The following is a 15798-nucleotide window of genomic DNA, read 5'->3' as shown; positions in this document are numbered from 1 at the left end:
TTTGGCAATTGCAGCTCGCACACGAATGGAGTTTCCTTCGCACAGTTTTTGTGGACATGCGCTCTGGAAGACTGAGATTGAGCTCTGTAGTCCCTTTTGCAGCAGCTGTTTTCTTATTCCGAGTCCCAATCCTGCACAATGTCCTTTTGTTTTTCTCGGTCAGTTGACCACGCTGACCATGCTTATGCTTCTCAGTCGTCGTTTTCCTGAAAACTGTATACGTCGTCATAAGCGTTGATCCTGTACCTCGTGACACCATAAATAAAATTTGCAACTTCAGTCACAGAGCCACCAGCTAAGTGGGCACCAACAATTTGCCCTTTTTGAGGCTCAGTAAGCTCTGACATGACTCCGTATTACTAGCAGCGCACGCAGTAAATGACAAAAGTGAGGCTTTGCACCTGTTAGCTAGGTGTCTCATCACACAGCGGAAGCAACAGAATGTTAGACCATTTCTGCAGGAAACGCATCACTTTCACACCTGTAGAGTTTCCATATTTTTTTTCTTTTAGCAAAAGTGGAGTATTCTTTTAAACGGAAAGAATTTGTCAGGGCTCAATATTCGCTACGGCTAATAAAAATCCGAAAGCGTAGCTCCTTCTATAACCCGAGTCTGTTAACAATATTGCTATTTTACTGCATATGCAATCACCTAGCCGTGGAGCGGAGGCTCACAGCGCCGTGCTGCGCTCAGCATTTTCTTCAGAGACCACTGCGTTCAATAGAAAGGACGGGACATAAATTTAACTGGGCACAGATTATAACAAACTAGCCAGTATGCAGCGGATACTTCGGCTGTCATCAGCAGCGCTTTACCACGCGGCGTGACTGGGGGATTCACCTTCAGCGGGTCTTATAAGGACAGCAGGAAAAATGAGTAAAATTACTTTGAGAATGGACAAGACGTTCAGATGCCGGGAGCTCAAACTACGCATATGATAAAAGGGCAATAATTAGTAGTAATTACTCATCTTCAACTAGACTGGTTTTGGTATCTGTCAAATTCAGGTACCCCCTCCCCAAAGGTGCCAATCCTTAATGGGGAGCGGGGGACAAAGGCTTAAAGCGGAACTTCCCCTTTTGGGTGGAGCTCCGCTTTAACCACTTGCCATCCGGCTGCTGTATATAAACGGCGGGACGGTGGCAGTCCAGGGGCGGGTTGCCGTTCATAAACGGCGCCCGCCATTATGGACCGAGTGCGCTCCCTGGGAGCGCGCACCACAGCGATCCGGTGCCCACTGTGTCCAGAGGACACAGTGGAACACCGATCATCGTACAGGACCTCTGTGCGAGGTCCCGATCATGTGATCACTGATTGGCCAATCAGTGATCACATGCAGAGTAGTAAGCAAGAAGTCACTTCTGACATCATTGCTTACTACGTGTGAAATCTGTGAATGATCACAGAGGTCACATGGTACAGGGCTATTCACAACAGCCTTGTACCATGTGACAAGCTGTGACCAATCACAGCTCACACAGTATTTCTCAATGGCTGCAAGAATGCAGCCAGAGAGAAGGAGAAATGATTGCTTTTACAACCTTTATGGGTGTAAAAGCAATCAGTGTAAAAAAAAATCTACATCACCCCCCACAAGTCGTACAGTGTCACCATGGTGACACTGTACTGCTGGGGTGACAGTATGTAAAAAAAACCCCATAAATAATAATATAACAATGTAAAAAAAAAATCATTTAAAAATTATAATTTTTGGTTATAAACTAATTTGGGTTATTATTTTTTTTTACTGAAAAGATAACTGAATAAATTTTGGCCAAGATTTATGATGAAATATTATTTATTTGCAAAATGTTAGAAGAAAAACACTTTTTTTCAAAATTTTTGGACTTTTTCATTTATATGGAAAAAAAAATTAAAATCCCAGGGGTGAATAAATACCACCAAAATAAATCTTTATTTGTCTCAAAAAAAATGCTAAAAAATTAATTTGGGTACAGTGTTGCATGACTGCGCAATTGTCATTCAAAGTGTGATAGCACTGAAAGCTGAAACTTGGCCTGGACAGGAAGGGGGTAAAAGTGTCCGGACTGGAAGTGGTTAAGTATAACAAAAGGCAAAACTTTTTTTTTTAGTTTTGGATACAGTAGAGAGGGATTGGAATACGTTCAGTTTTTATTGCTGTCTGTGCCCCTGTTATGGAGATCCACCCTCTCTATTTATCCCATTTACCATTCATCCTTGAAAGTGAAAAAAAATGCCAAATGCCATATTTTGGCCTGTTCCCAGAAAAGTTATAGAGGGGAAATCTTCCAATGGGGACACTAGTTCTGGTTACCTGGGGGTCCCCAAGAAAGTCCCTTAATTTGCAGGGTTTTCCTCTCACTTCCTGTTTGGCTATGGAACAGGAAGTGAAGGAAAAACTGTACAATGGGACACAGATGAGGAAAAAAAAAATCTGACAGGGGTTATAACCCTCACTTGATCTATCCAAAATGAAAAAAAAATGGTTTGCCTATAGCTTTACGTTAACATCTTTGTCATAAAGACTTGATTTACACCTTGAGCCCTGGTTCACACTGATGCAGCGTTTACTATGCGAATTCTGCACCGCATCAGAATCGCACCCCATTCATGCGAACCGCTGCAGGTGTGTATGTTAACAAAAACCCCAAAAGCGGTCCGCAAAATGCGGTGCGGTGTGCAGAACCGGATCGCATAGGTGTGAATACCCATGCGATCCGATTCTAGTGCAGACCCAAAAAAAGGGTCCTGCACCTTTCTGGTGCGGGTGTGGTGCGATTAGAGCCATACAAAATGTATGACTCCGTTCGCACCGCGCACAAATCGCATGTGATTGGCACAGGAATGCGATGCGGTTTCTGTGTGAATCACATGCGATATACTGCACCGCACATATGTGAACACGGGCTCAGACATGAGATTCAAACAATTAACATATATTACAATTTCTTGACACTATGAGGTCTATTTCGAAAACAAGCAGCTGTTCCCATGTCTCAAGCATTCACACAGCCATCACCAATAATCCCCGTTATTTGCCCAACACGTCTATTTCCTACGATCACCAACTCCATCTAGTAGCCATATTGTGGTATTTTCCTGATCAAGGTATTTTAGGAAATGACCGCATTTTCAAGATGTTTAACCACTTCCAGTCCGGACACTTTCACCCCCTTCCTGCCCAGGCCAATTTTCAGCTTTCAGCGCTATCACACTTTGAATGACAATTGCGCGGTCATGCAACACTGTACCCATACGAAGATTTTAGCATTTTTTTGAGACAGATAACGCTTTATTTTGGTGGCATTTATTCACCACTGGGATTTTTATTTTTTTTTGCTATATAAATGAAAAAGTCCAAACATTTTGAAAAAAAGTGTTTTTCTTAAAAAATTTTGCAAATAAATAATACTTCCTCATAAATCTTGGCCAAATTTATTCCGTTATCTTTTTAGTAAAAATGAAAAATAACCCAAATTAGTTTATAACCAAAAATTATAATTTAAAATAAAGTTTCACATTTTTATATTATTTATGTTTTTGTTTTGTTTTTTACATACTGTCATCCTAGCAGTACAGTGTCACCATAGTGACACTGTACTACTTGTGGGGGGTGATGAAGATTTTTTTTTTCACACTGATTGCTTTTATACCCATAAAGGCTGTAAAAGCAATCGTTTCTCCTTCTCTCTGGCTGCATTCTTGCAGCCATTGAGAAATACTGTGTGAGCTGTGATTGGTCACAGCTTGTCACATGGTACAAGGCTGTTGTGAATAGCCCTGTACCATGTGACCTCTGTGATCATTCACAGATTTCACACGTAGTAAGCAATAATGTCACAAGTGACATCTTGCTTACTACTCTGCATGTGATCACTGATTGGCCAATCAGTGATCACATGATTGAGACCTCGCACAGAGGTCCTGTACGATGATCGGTGTTCCACTGTGTCTGGAGGACACAGCGGGCACTGGATTGCGGTGCTGCGCGCTCTTAGGGAGCGCGCACAAGCAGGGTGCGGGGAGGTCGTTTATAAACAGCAACCCACCCCTGCACTGCCACCGTCCGGCCGTTTATATACAACGGACAGACGGGAAGTGGTTAAGATTCTATGTTAAACCAAACAATTTGGGCCAAATTGGACAGTATGCTGCTGCAGGCAAACGCTACGATGCTTCAACCAAAAGGCCTGCAAAAGAAAGAAGAACATTTATGCAGGCCATACATGGTTCAAATTTCGAACGACTTTTTGTCCGAAAATCAGAAACGCTGTTCGCACGGTAATCCGATGGTGCCATCATTGATTTTGAAAATCGGCCGACCAAGTCATAAAGTTCACCCCATATAACAGACAAAACGTCTGTTTCTTCCAGGTCACAGCTCACGCACATATTCTTTTCGGAAAAACGATCGTACGATTTGACCATCGAGTCGAAAATCGGTAGTTTTTCACATATTTTCCAACATGCCTGATCACCGAAAAGGGGAGGAGCCACAAAAATCGGCCGGTGCCATTGATCCCACTAACAGAGCAAAAATCGGCCGATTATTCTCAGGTCTGATTTTCGGAAGAAAAATCAGTCGAATTTCGACCCATGTGTGGCCGGGCCCTACCCAGAAGTCCTTCCACTTCTGGGTTTGTTTGTATACATCTCTCAGGTGGGGTTGGCCAAGGATTCTCTAAATGTCGGAAATACAATTATATACCCCGTTTTTTTATACATACAGCAGCTGAGAATGACCATTTATGGAGATGGATCCGCCGTAAATAGCTGAAATGTCTAATACTGCTTAGACAACACTAATGGGATTTATAGCCAGGAACAGATGTCTGATGAGCAGAAGGCCCTGCTGTGCGCCCAAATGTGTGCCACTCGCCTCCCGCCGACCCAAGGCACCTGCAGGGAACGAATGTCACGCAGTACAATTCAGGACAGCTGATCGGCAGCTCTGATTTACCAACATTCTGTGCGAAAGGCTGAGAGGGCGGCTGTAAGTCCTCATGTACGCGGGGCGTTCTTACAGCGGATGTTTTTGACTTTTAACGTTTTTTTCTACAGCCAGTAAACCCCCCCAGCATGTTCTCCTATGTGTCCATCCCCAGCATGTTCTCCTATGTGTCCATCCCCGGCATGTTCTCCTATGTGTCCATCCCCGGCATGTTATCCCATGTGTCCATCCCCGGCATGTTCTCCTATGTGTCCATCCCCGGCATGTTATCCCATGTGTCCATCCCTGGCATGTTCTCCTATGTGTCCATCCCCGGCATGTTCTCCTATGTGTCCATCCCCGGCATGTTCTCCTATGTGTCCATCCCCGGCATGTTCTCCTATGTGTCCATCTCCGGCATGTTATCCCATGTGTCCATCCCTGGCATGTTCTCCTATGTGTCCATCCCCGGCATGTTCTCCTATGTGTCCATCCCCGGCATGTTATCCTATGTGTCCATCCCTGGCATGTTCTCCTATGTGTCCATCCCCGGCATGTTCTCCTATGTGTCCATCCCCGGCATGTTATCCTATGTGTCCATCCCCGGCATGTTCTCCTATGTGTCCATACACACATAGACTGGAATCAACGTTTTTTTGGCTGGAAAAAAAACCCAGGACTAGTTTTTTTAGCTGTAAAAACGCTCTAATGCTGAAAAACGCAGTAAATCACGGTAAAACGCAGCAAACCAGCATTTATTACAGCGGCTGTTTTTGGCTTTTGAAGTTTTTTGACATTTTTTTCTGCAGCCAGTAAACCCCCCCAGCATGTTCTTCTATGTGTCCATCCCCGGCATGTTCTCCTATGTGTCCATCCCCGGCATGTTTTCCTATGTGTCCATCCCCGGCATGTTCTCCTATGTGTCCATCCCCGGCATGTTCTCCTATGTGTCCATCCCCGGCATGTTCTCCTATGTGTCCATCCCCGGCATGTTTTCCTATGTGTCCATCCCTGGCATGTTCTTCTATGTGTCCATCCCCGGCATGTTCTCCTATGTGTCCATCCCCGGCATGTTATCCTATGTGTCCATCCCCGGCATGTTCTCCTATGTGTCCATCCCCGGCATGTTCTCCTATGTGTCCATCCCCGGCATGTTCTTCTATGTGTCCATCCCCGGCATGTTATCCTATGTGTCCATCCCCGGCATGTTCTCCTATGTGTCCATCCCCGGCATGTTCTCCTATGTGTCCATCCCTGGCATGTTCTCCTATGTGTCCATCCCTGGCATGTTCTCCTATGTGTCCATCCCTGGCATGTTCTTCTATGTGTCCATCCCCGGCATGTTATCCTATGTGTCCATCCCCGGCATGTTCTCCTATGTGTCCATCCCTGGCATGTTATCCCATGAGTCCATGCATACGTAGACAGGAATCAACATTTTTTGGCAGGGACGTTTTTTGGCTAGGAAAAAACCCCAGGACTAGTGGGTTTCTAGAGGAGTTTTTTAGCTGTAAAACCGGTCTAACTCGGTAAATTGTGTCAAACCGGCATTTTTGGACATTTTTTTTTAACCAAAAAATTTTTTTAAAAAATTTTGGTAAAAAAACCCGCTAAAAATCGCAAACGCACATTAAGTTACACGTTGTCACTTTTTAACGCCTTGTGACCTTTTCAAGTTAAAGAGCAACTGCGGGCGACAACTGGGGTTAAAATTTGAAAAATGAATTACTGCAATGGCCTGAAAATCAGAAGGTGCGCTCGATTCATCTAAGTCCTCATGCACACGGGAAGTTTTTACAACGGCTGATTTTGGCTTTTGATGGTTTTTTCTACAGCCAGTAACCCCCCGGCATGATATCCTTTCTGTCCATACACACAGAGACTGGAATCAATGTTTATTGGCTGGGGCATTTTTTGGTTGGAAAACCCAGGACTAGTGGGTTTCTAGACGAGTTTTTTAGCTGTAAAAACGCTCTAACGCTGAAAAACGCAAACACAGAAAAACGCCTCTAAATGCGGCAAAACGCCGCTAAACACTAATGCAAAAACGCTAAAAAAAAGCTGAAAACCGCACGTTTTTAACATGAGTTTACTGTGTAGTTAATGTTACCAGCGTTATCAAAACGTCAAGTGTGCATGATTAATGCAGGATATACATGGGTCGAATTCCAAACGACTTTTCGTCCGAAAATCGAAAACGTCGTTCGCTCGGTAATCCGATGAGTGCCATCAATGATTTTGAAAATCGGCCGACCAAGTCATAAAGTTCACCCCATATAACAGGCAAAACTTCTGTTCCTTCCAGGTCACGGCTCATGAGCATATTCTTTTCGGAAAAACGATCGTACGATTTGACCATCATTGAGTCGAAAATCAGTAGTTTTTCAGGAATTTTCCAACATGCCCGATCACCGAAAAGGGGAGGAACCACAAAAATTGTCTGGTGCCATTGACCAACTAACAGAGCCGATTATTCTTAGGTCCGATTTTCAGACGAAAAATCGGTCGAATTTCGACCCATGTACAGCCGGCATTAGGCTCCATACACACGGGGTGTTCTAATAATGCTGGTAACATTAGCTGTGTAAAGTCATGTTAAAAACATGCGGTTTCCAGCTTTTTTTAGCGTTTTTGCATTAGCGCTTAGTGGTGTTTTCCCACGTTTGCGTTTTTTAGAGGTTTTTTTTACCAAAAGAAAAAAAATTGGGGGGGGGGGGGCAAAAAAAATCCAAAAACACCTGTTTGTGTCGTTTTACCACGATTTACTGCGTTTTCAGCATGGCATACAGCATTATGTATTACGTGCGGTTTTCAAAATTTTTTAGCATTTTTGCATTAGCGCTTAGCGGATTTTCCCACGTTTGCGTATTTAGATTTTTTTTTTTTTACCAAACGAAAATTTGGGGGGGGGTCAAAAAAACATCCAAAAACACCTGTTTGAGGTGTTTTACCATGATTTACTACGTTTTTCAGCATTACATACAGCATTACGTATTACGTGCAGTTTCCAGCTTTTTTTTGTGTTTTTTCATTAGCGCTTCGTGGCGTTTTCCCGTGATTGCGTTTTTTAGAGGTTTTGTTTAACCAAAAGAAAAAAATTGGGCGGGGGGGATAAAAAAAAGCATCCAAAAACACCTGTTTGTGGCGTTTTACCACGATTTACTGCGTTTTTCAGCATTACATACAGCATTACCTATTATGTGCGGTTTTCAGCTTTTTTTTTGCAGTAGCGTTTAGCGGCGTTTTCCCGCATTTGCGTTTTTTAGAGGTTTTGTTTTAACCAAAAGAAAAAAATTTGGGGGGGTGAAAAAAACATCCAAAAACACCTGTTTGCAGCATTTTACCACAATTTACTGTGTTTTTCAGCATTACATATTACGTGCAGTTTCCAGCTTTTTTTTAGCGTTTTTGCATTAGCGCTTAGCGGCGTTTTCCCGCGTTTGCGGTTTTTAGGTTTTTTTTTACCAAAAGAAAATTTGAGGGATCAAAAAATATCCAAAAACACCTGTTTACGGCATTTTACCACGATTTACTGCGTTTTTCAGCATTACATACAGCATTACGTATTACGTGCGGTTTTCAGCTTTTTTTTTGCATTAGCGTTTAGCTGCGTTTTTTAGAGGTTTTTTTACCAAAAGAAAAAAATTTGGGGGGGGTCAAAAAAACATCCAAAAACACCTGTTTGCGGCGTTTTACCACGATTTACTGCATTTTTCAGCATTACAGCGCTTTTACAGCTAAAAATCTCCTGTAGAAACCCTCTAGTTCTGGGTTTTTCCAAGCCAAAAAACGTTGATTCCAGTCTATGTGTGTATGGACACATAGGATAACATGCTGGGGGGTTTACTGGCTGTAGAACAAAACGTCAAAAACCGTAAAAAGCCAAAAACAGCCGCTGTAAAAACATCCAGTGTGCATGAGGACTAATGCAGGCCATAGATGGGTCGAAAATCGGCCGATTTGTCGGCCGAAAATAAAATCAGCCGATTTTCGGATCGTTAGTGGGCGATTTGGTCGGCTGTTTTTCGGTATTTTGGTCGTTTTTGTTTTTCGGTAAAGTTGGAAAAAAATCGGCCGATTTTGCCGATCGGCCGATTTTCGCGGCAATTAGTGGGTAAATCGGCCGATTTTTTACCGATAAAAAATCTGCGCATGAGCAGTGACCTGCAAGAGGAAGACAAAAAGAAGAAGAGGAAGAGGATGAAGAAGAGGATGAAGAAGAAGAAGAGGAAGAAGAGGATGAAGAAGAAGAGGATGAGGATGAAGAAGAAGAAGAAGAGGATGAGGATGAAGAAGAGGATGAAGAAGAAGAAGATGAGGATGAAGAAGAAGAGGAAGAAGAGGATGAGGATGATGATGAAGAAGAGGATAAGGATGATGAAGAAGAAGAGGATGATGAAGAAGAAGAGGATGAGGATGAAGAAGAAGAAGATGAAGAAGAAGAGGATGAGGATGAAGAAGAAGATGAAGAAGAAGAAGAAGAGGATGAGGATGAAGAAGATGAAGAAGAAGAAGAAGAAGAAGAAGAAGAGGATGAGGATGAAGAAGAAGAAGAGGATGAGGATGATGATGAAGAAGAGGATGAAGAAGAAGAAGAAGAAGAGGATGAGGATGAAGAAGAAGAGGATGAGGATGAAGAAGAAGAAGAGGATGAGGATGAAGAAGAAGAAGAAGTAGGATGAAAATAAGAAGAATTCCAGTCCAGCAAAAAGTGTCTCTGCAGAGAGCTCCGCTATTTCTGACAGTTCTCTGACAGTTCCTTGACATTTACAGCAGTTGAAACATTGTATCTATTTGTTTCCGAATAAAAACATCTGTATCCTAAATGGAAACAAATAGATACAATGTTTCAACCGCTGTAAATGTGAAGGAACTGTCAGAAATAGCAGAGCTCTCTGCAGGGACACTTTTTGCCAGCTGTAGAAGGGATGAAAATCGGCCGATTTTTTTTACCATTGATGGTAACGTCGGCCGCTTGAACGACCGAATTTTCATTTTTTAAAAGAAAAATCTGCCGTTTTTTCTCCCCATCTATGGCCTGCATAATGCAGGCCATAGATGGGGAGAAAAACTGCAGACTTTTCTTTTAAAAAACGAAAAATCGGTTGTTCAAGTGGCCGACGTTACCATCAATGGTAAAAAAAAATCGGCCGATTTTCTACCCGTCTAGAGCCGGCAAAAAGTGTCCCTGCAGAGAGCTCTGCTATTTCTTTGACAGTTCTCTGACAGTTCCTTGACATTTATAGAAGTTGCAACAATGTATCTATTTGTTTCCATTTAGGATACAGATGTTTTTATTCGGAAACAAATAGATACAATGTTTCAACCGCTGTAAATGTCAAGGAACTGTCAGAGAACTGTCAGAAATAGCGGAGCTCTCTGCAGAGACACTTTTTGCTGGACTGGAATTCTTCTTATTTTCATCCTACTTCTTCTTCTTCTTCTTCTTCTTCATCCTCATCCTCTTCTTCTTCATCATCCTCATCCTCTTCATCCTCATCCTCTTCTTCATCCTCTTCTTCATCTTCTTCATCCTCATCCTCTTCTTCGTCCTCTTCTTCTTCTTCATCCTCATCCTCTTCTTCATCCTCATCCTCTTCTTCATCATCCTCACCCTCTTCTTCTTCTTCATCCTCATCCTCTTCATCATCATCCTCATCCTCTTCTTATTCTTCATCCTCATCCTCTTCTTCTTCTTCATCCTCATCCTCTTCCTCATCCTCTTCTTCTTCCTCATCCTCTTCTTCTTCCTCATCCTCTTCTTCTTCCTCATCATTCATCATCATCCTCATCTTCTTCATCCTCATCCTCTTCATCATCATCCTCATCCTCTTCTTATTCTTCATCCTCATCCTCTTCTTCTTCTTCATCCTCATCCTCTTCCTCATCCTCTTCTTCTTCCTCATCCTCTTCTTCTTCCTCATCCTCTTCTTCTTCCTCATCATTCATCATCATCCTCATCTTCTTCATCCTCATCCTCTTCTTCTTCATCCTCATCCTCTTCTTCTTCTTCTTCATCCTCATCCTCTTCTTCTTCTTCATCCTCATCCTCATCCTCTTCCTCTTCATCCTCTTCTTCATCGTCTTCCTCTTGCAGGTCACTGCTCATGCGCAGATTTTTTATCGGTAAAAAATCGGCCGATTTGCCCACTAATTGCCGCGAAAATCGGCCGATCGGCAAAATCGGCCGATTTTTTTCCAACTTTACCGAAAAAAAAAAACGGCCAAAATACCGAAAAACGGCCGACCAAATCGCCCACTAACGATCCGAAAATCGGCTGATTTTATTTTCGGCCGACAAATCGGCCGATTTTCGACCCATCTATGGCCTGCATAAATCTACCAGTACAGTGGGGCAAAAAAGTATTTAGTCAGCCACCAATTCTCCCACTTAAAAAGATGAGAGAGGCCTGTAATTGGCATCATAGGTAGACCTCAACTATGAGAGACAAAATGAGAAAACAAATCCAGACAATCACATTGGCTGATTTGGAAAGAATTTATTTGCAAATTATGGTGGAAAATAAGTATTTGGTCACCTACAAACAAGCAAGATTTCTGGCTCTCACAGACCTGAACCTTTTTCTTTAAGAGGCTCCTCTGTCCTGCACTCATTACCTGTATCAATGGCACCTGTTTGAACTTGTTATCAGTATAAAAGACACCTGTCCACAACCTCAAACAGTCACACTCCAAACTCCACTATGGTGAAGACCAAAGAGCTGTCGAAGGACACCAGAAACAAAATTGTAGACCTGCACCAGGCTGGGAAGACTGAATCTGCAATAGGCAAGCAGCTTGGTGTGATCAAATCAACTGTGGGAGCAATAATTAGAAAATGGAAGACATACAAGACCACTGATAATCTCCCTCGATCTGGGGCTCCACGCAAGATCTCACCCCGTGGGGTCAAAATGATCACAAGAACGGTGAGCAAAAATCCCAGGACCACACGGGGGGACCTAGTGAATGACCTGCAGAGAGCTGGGACCAACGTAACAAAGGCTACCATCAGTAACACACTACGCTGCCAGGGACTCAGATCCTGCAGTGCCAGACGTGTCCCCCTGCTTAAGCCAGTACATGTCCGGGCCCCTCTGAAGTTTGCTAGAGAGCATTTGGATGATCCAGAAGAGGATTGGGAGAATGTCATATGGTCAGATGAAACCAAAATAGAACTGTTTGGTAGAAACACAACTCGTCGTGTTTGGAGGAGAGAGAATGCTGAGTTACATCCAAAGAACACCATACCTACTGTGAAGCATGGGGGTGGCAACATCATGCTTTGGGGCAGTTTCTCCGCAAAGTGACCAGGACGACGGATCCATGTACAGGACAGAATGAATGGGGCCATGGATCGTGAGATTTTGAGTGCAAACCTCCTTCCATCAGCCAGGGCATTGATGATGAAACGTGGCTGGGCCTTCCAACATGACAATGATCCCAAACATACCGCCCGGGCAACGAAGGAGTGGCTTCATAAGAAGCATTTCAAGGTCCTGGAGTGGCCTAGCCAGTCTCCAGATCTCAACCCCATAGAAAACCTTTGGAGGGAGTTGAAAGTCCGTGTTGCCCAGCGACAGCCCCAAAACATCACTGCTCTAGAGGAGATCTGCATGGAGGATGGGCCAACATACCAGCAACAGTGTGTGCCAACCTTGTGAAGACTTACAGGAAACGTCTGACCTCTGTCATTGCCAACAAAGGATATATAACAAAGTATTGAGATGAACTTTTGATATTGACCAAATACTTATTTTCCACCATAATTTGCAAATAAATTATTTCCAAATCAGCCAATGTGATTGTCTGGATTTTTTTTCTCATTTTGTCTCTCATAGTTGAGGTCTACCTATGATGCCAATTACAGGCCTCTCTCATCTTTTTAAGTGGGAGAACTTGCACAATTGGTGGCTGACTAAATACTTTTTTGCCCCACTGTATGTCTTTGGAGTGCAGGAGGAAACCGGAGTACCTTGAAGAAACTGGAAGAAATCCACACAAACATAGGGAGGAAACCTGCAGTTGTGCCCTCATAGATTTTGCTAACAATAAAAAAACAAACAAAAAAAATGTCATTTATAGAAGGCATTGATCACTCAGCTCTACTGTTGCCTGCGCTGCCTATAAAAAACCAGCAGAGGAGCGGACTAAGCCGCAGTAATGCAGCGAGCCGCAGCACATGCTGCAAGTGTGTTCTGTGCATGCGCACAATGCACACTGGCATGAACAGGCCCTAAAAAAATTTTTTTGCAGCAAACTTTTTATTTTATTATTCATTTAAGTGAGTCGATTTAAATATAATGCAACATTTTTTTCTGAACAATGTCAGAGATTTGTCTTGCCCAGCTAGTGGCCAGTTCCCTTTATGTAAATGTGTAATTGCAGACATTGCCAAGTTTTTGAATATTTGTTCCTGAAAATGTTTCTCTAGATACCACCCGCACGCTACAAACTCCTCTCTGCTGCTCATTAATTACACCTTGTCACTTTTTAACGCCTTGTGACCTTTTCAAGTTAAAGAGCAACTGTGGGCGACAACTGGGGTTAAAATTTGAAAAATGAATTACTGCGACGGCCTGAAAAATCAGAAGATCCGCACGCGGGACGTATTTACAGCGGCTGTTTTTGGCTTTTGACGTTTTTTCCTACAGCCAGTAAACTCCCCAGCCAGGGGCAGACTGACAACTCATGGGGCCCCCGAGCAATAGGGGATCATGGGGCCCCTGTGTCCTTGCCCAAACTCAAAAAAGCCTATGAAAAAGGTACCAGGGGCATCTCATGGGGCCCCCTACTGACCCCGGGCAGTGCCCGAGTTTCCAAATGGTCAGTCCGCCCCCAGCATGTTATCCTATGTGTCCATACACACACAGACTGTAATCAATGTTTTTTGGCTGGGGCATTTTTTGGCTTGAAAAAATCCCAGGACTAGTGGGCTTCTAGAGGAGTTTTTAAGCTGTAAATGCTGAACACAGATCCTAATGGGACCGATGATTGCCACTATAAATAAGCTGCTAGCAGGCTTCAGCACTACTTGAAGCTTGTTAACCACTTACCCTCCAGAGAATGTACCCCCCTTTCCTGACCAACCCATTTTTTGTGACACGGTGCTGTGTTATTTTAACTGACAAATGTGCAGTCATGCAATGTTGTACATGAATTCGATTTATGTCCTCCCCCCACAAATAGAGCTTTATTTTGGTGATATTTGATCACCTGTGCGGGTAACCACTTGATGTCCACACTATAGCAGTTTTACTGTTAAAGGGTGGCTACTCTGTGCAGAATCACATAAATACACGCGATTCTGCATTTCCGGGTAGGGGGTGCGCACGTGCGTCATCCTACCCGTGCTGTTAATGGTGCCTGTAGATGTCAATCACCAAGTCCCGGCCAGCGATTCATGGCTGGGCCTTGGAGGAGCAGCTGACAGGAGAGAGATCTGTGAGTGTAAACAACACAGACTGCTCTTCTATCAGCGGGGATGTGCTGGTTTTTATCTCCCTCTGCAAAGCAAGGAGATAAAACACAGCACATCCCCTAGTAAAACACCACACTGTTCAAAGCTAAATCATTCCCTAACACACACTTAACCCTTTGATTGCCCCAGGTGGTAACCCCTTGCTGCCCAGAGTCATTAGCACAGTGTCAGTGCTTTTTATTAGCACAGATCACTGTATTGGTGTCACTGGGGATGTCAGTGACACCAAGTCAGTTCCCCTTCACTGTCAGAATGGCCGCCGCAGTCCCGCTATAAGTCGCTGATCGCCGCCATTACTAGTAAAAAAAAAAATCCCAGTATATACAGTGGGGCAAAAAAGTATTTAGTCAGCCACCAATTGTGCAAGTTCTCCCACTTAAAAAGATGAGAGAGGCCTGTAATTGGCATCATAGGTAGACCTCAACTATGGGAGACAAAATGAGAAAACAAATCCAGACAATCACATTGACTGAGTTGGAAAGAATTTATTTGCAAATTATGGTGGAAAATAAGTATTTGGTCACCTACAAACAAGCAAGATTTCTGGCTCTCACAGACCTGTACCTTCTTCTTTAAGAGGCTCCTCTGTCCTGCACTCATTACCTGTATCAATGGCACCTGTTTGAGGTTGTGGACAGGTGTCTTTTATACTGATAATAAGTTCAAACAGTCACACTCCAAACTCCACTATGGCGAAGACCAAAGAGCTGTCGAAGGACACCAGAAACAAAATTGTAGACCTGCACCAGGCTGGGAAGACTGAATCTGCAATAGGCAAGCAACTTGGTGTGAACAAATCAACTGTGGGAGCAATAATTAGAAAATGGAAGACATACAAGACCACTGATAATCTCCCTCGATCTGGGGCTCCACGCAAGATCTCACCCCGTGGGGTCAAAATGATCACAAGAACAGTGAGCAAAAATCCCAGGACCACACGGGGGGACCTAGTGAATGACCTGCAGAGAGCTGGGACCAACGTAACAAAGGCTACCATCAGTAACACACTACGCCGCCAGGGACTCAGATCCTGCAGTGCCAGACGTGTCCCCCTGCTTAAGCCAGTACATGTCCGGGCCCGTCTGAAGTTTGCTAGAGAGCATTTGGATGATCCAGAAGAGGATTGGGAGAATGTCATATGGTCAGATGAAACCAAAATAGAACTGTTTGGTAGAAACACAACTTGTCGTGTTTGGAGGAGAGAGAATGCTGAGTTGCATCCAAAGAACACCATACCTACTGTGAAGCATGGGGGTGGCAACATCATGCTTTGGGGCTGTTTCTCCGCAAAGTGACCAGAACGACTGATCCATGTACAGGACAGAATGAATGGGGCCATGTATCATGAGATTATGAGTGCAAACCTCCTTCCATCAGCAAGGGCATTGAAGATGAAACATGGGT

General features: G+C 43.6%; 1 protein-coding gene across 2 annotated transcripts in view; it reads right to left on the bottom strand.

The window, feature by feature from the left end:
• The window catches only part of MYO5B (myosin VB), a 424200-nt gene that overhangs the window by 395721 nt on the left and 12681 nt on the right, over positions 1-15798 (bottom strand). The window lies entirely within an intron of this gene.

Source organism: Staurois parvus, unplaced genomic scaffold (genome assembly GCF_062004578.1).
Source record: "Staurois parvus isolate SC_StPar_1 unplaced genomic scaffold, SC_StPar_1.0 ptg000272l, whole genome shotgun sequence".
Lineage (NCBI taxonomy): Eukaryota > Metazoa > Chordata > Amphibia > Anura > Ranidae > Staurois > Staurois parvus.
This window is presented reverse-complemented; position numbering and strand designations above follow the sequence as displayed.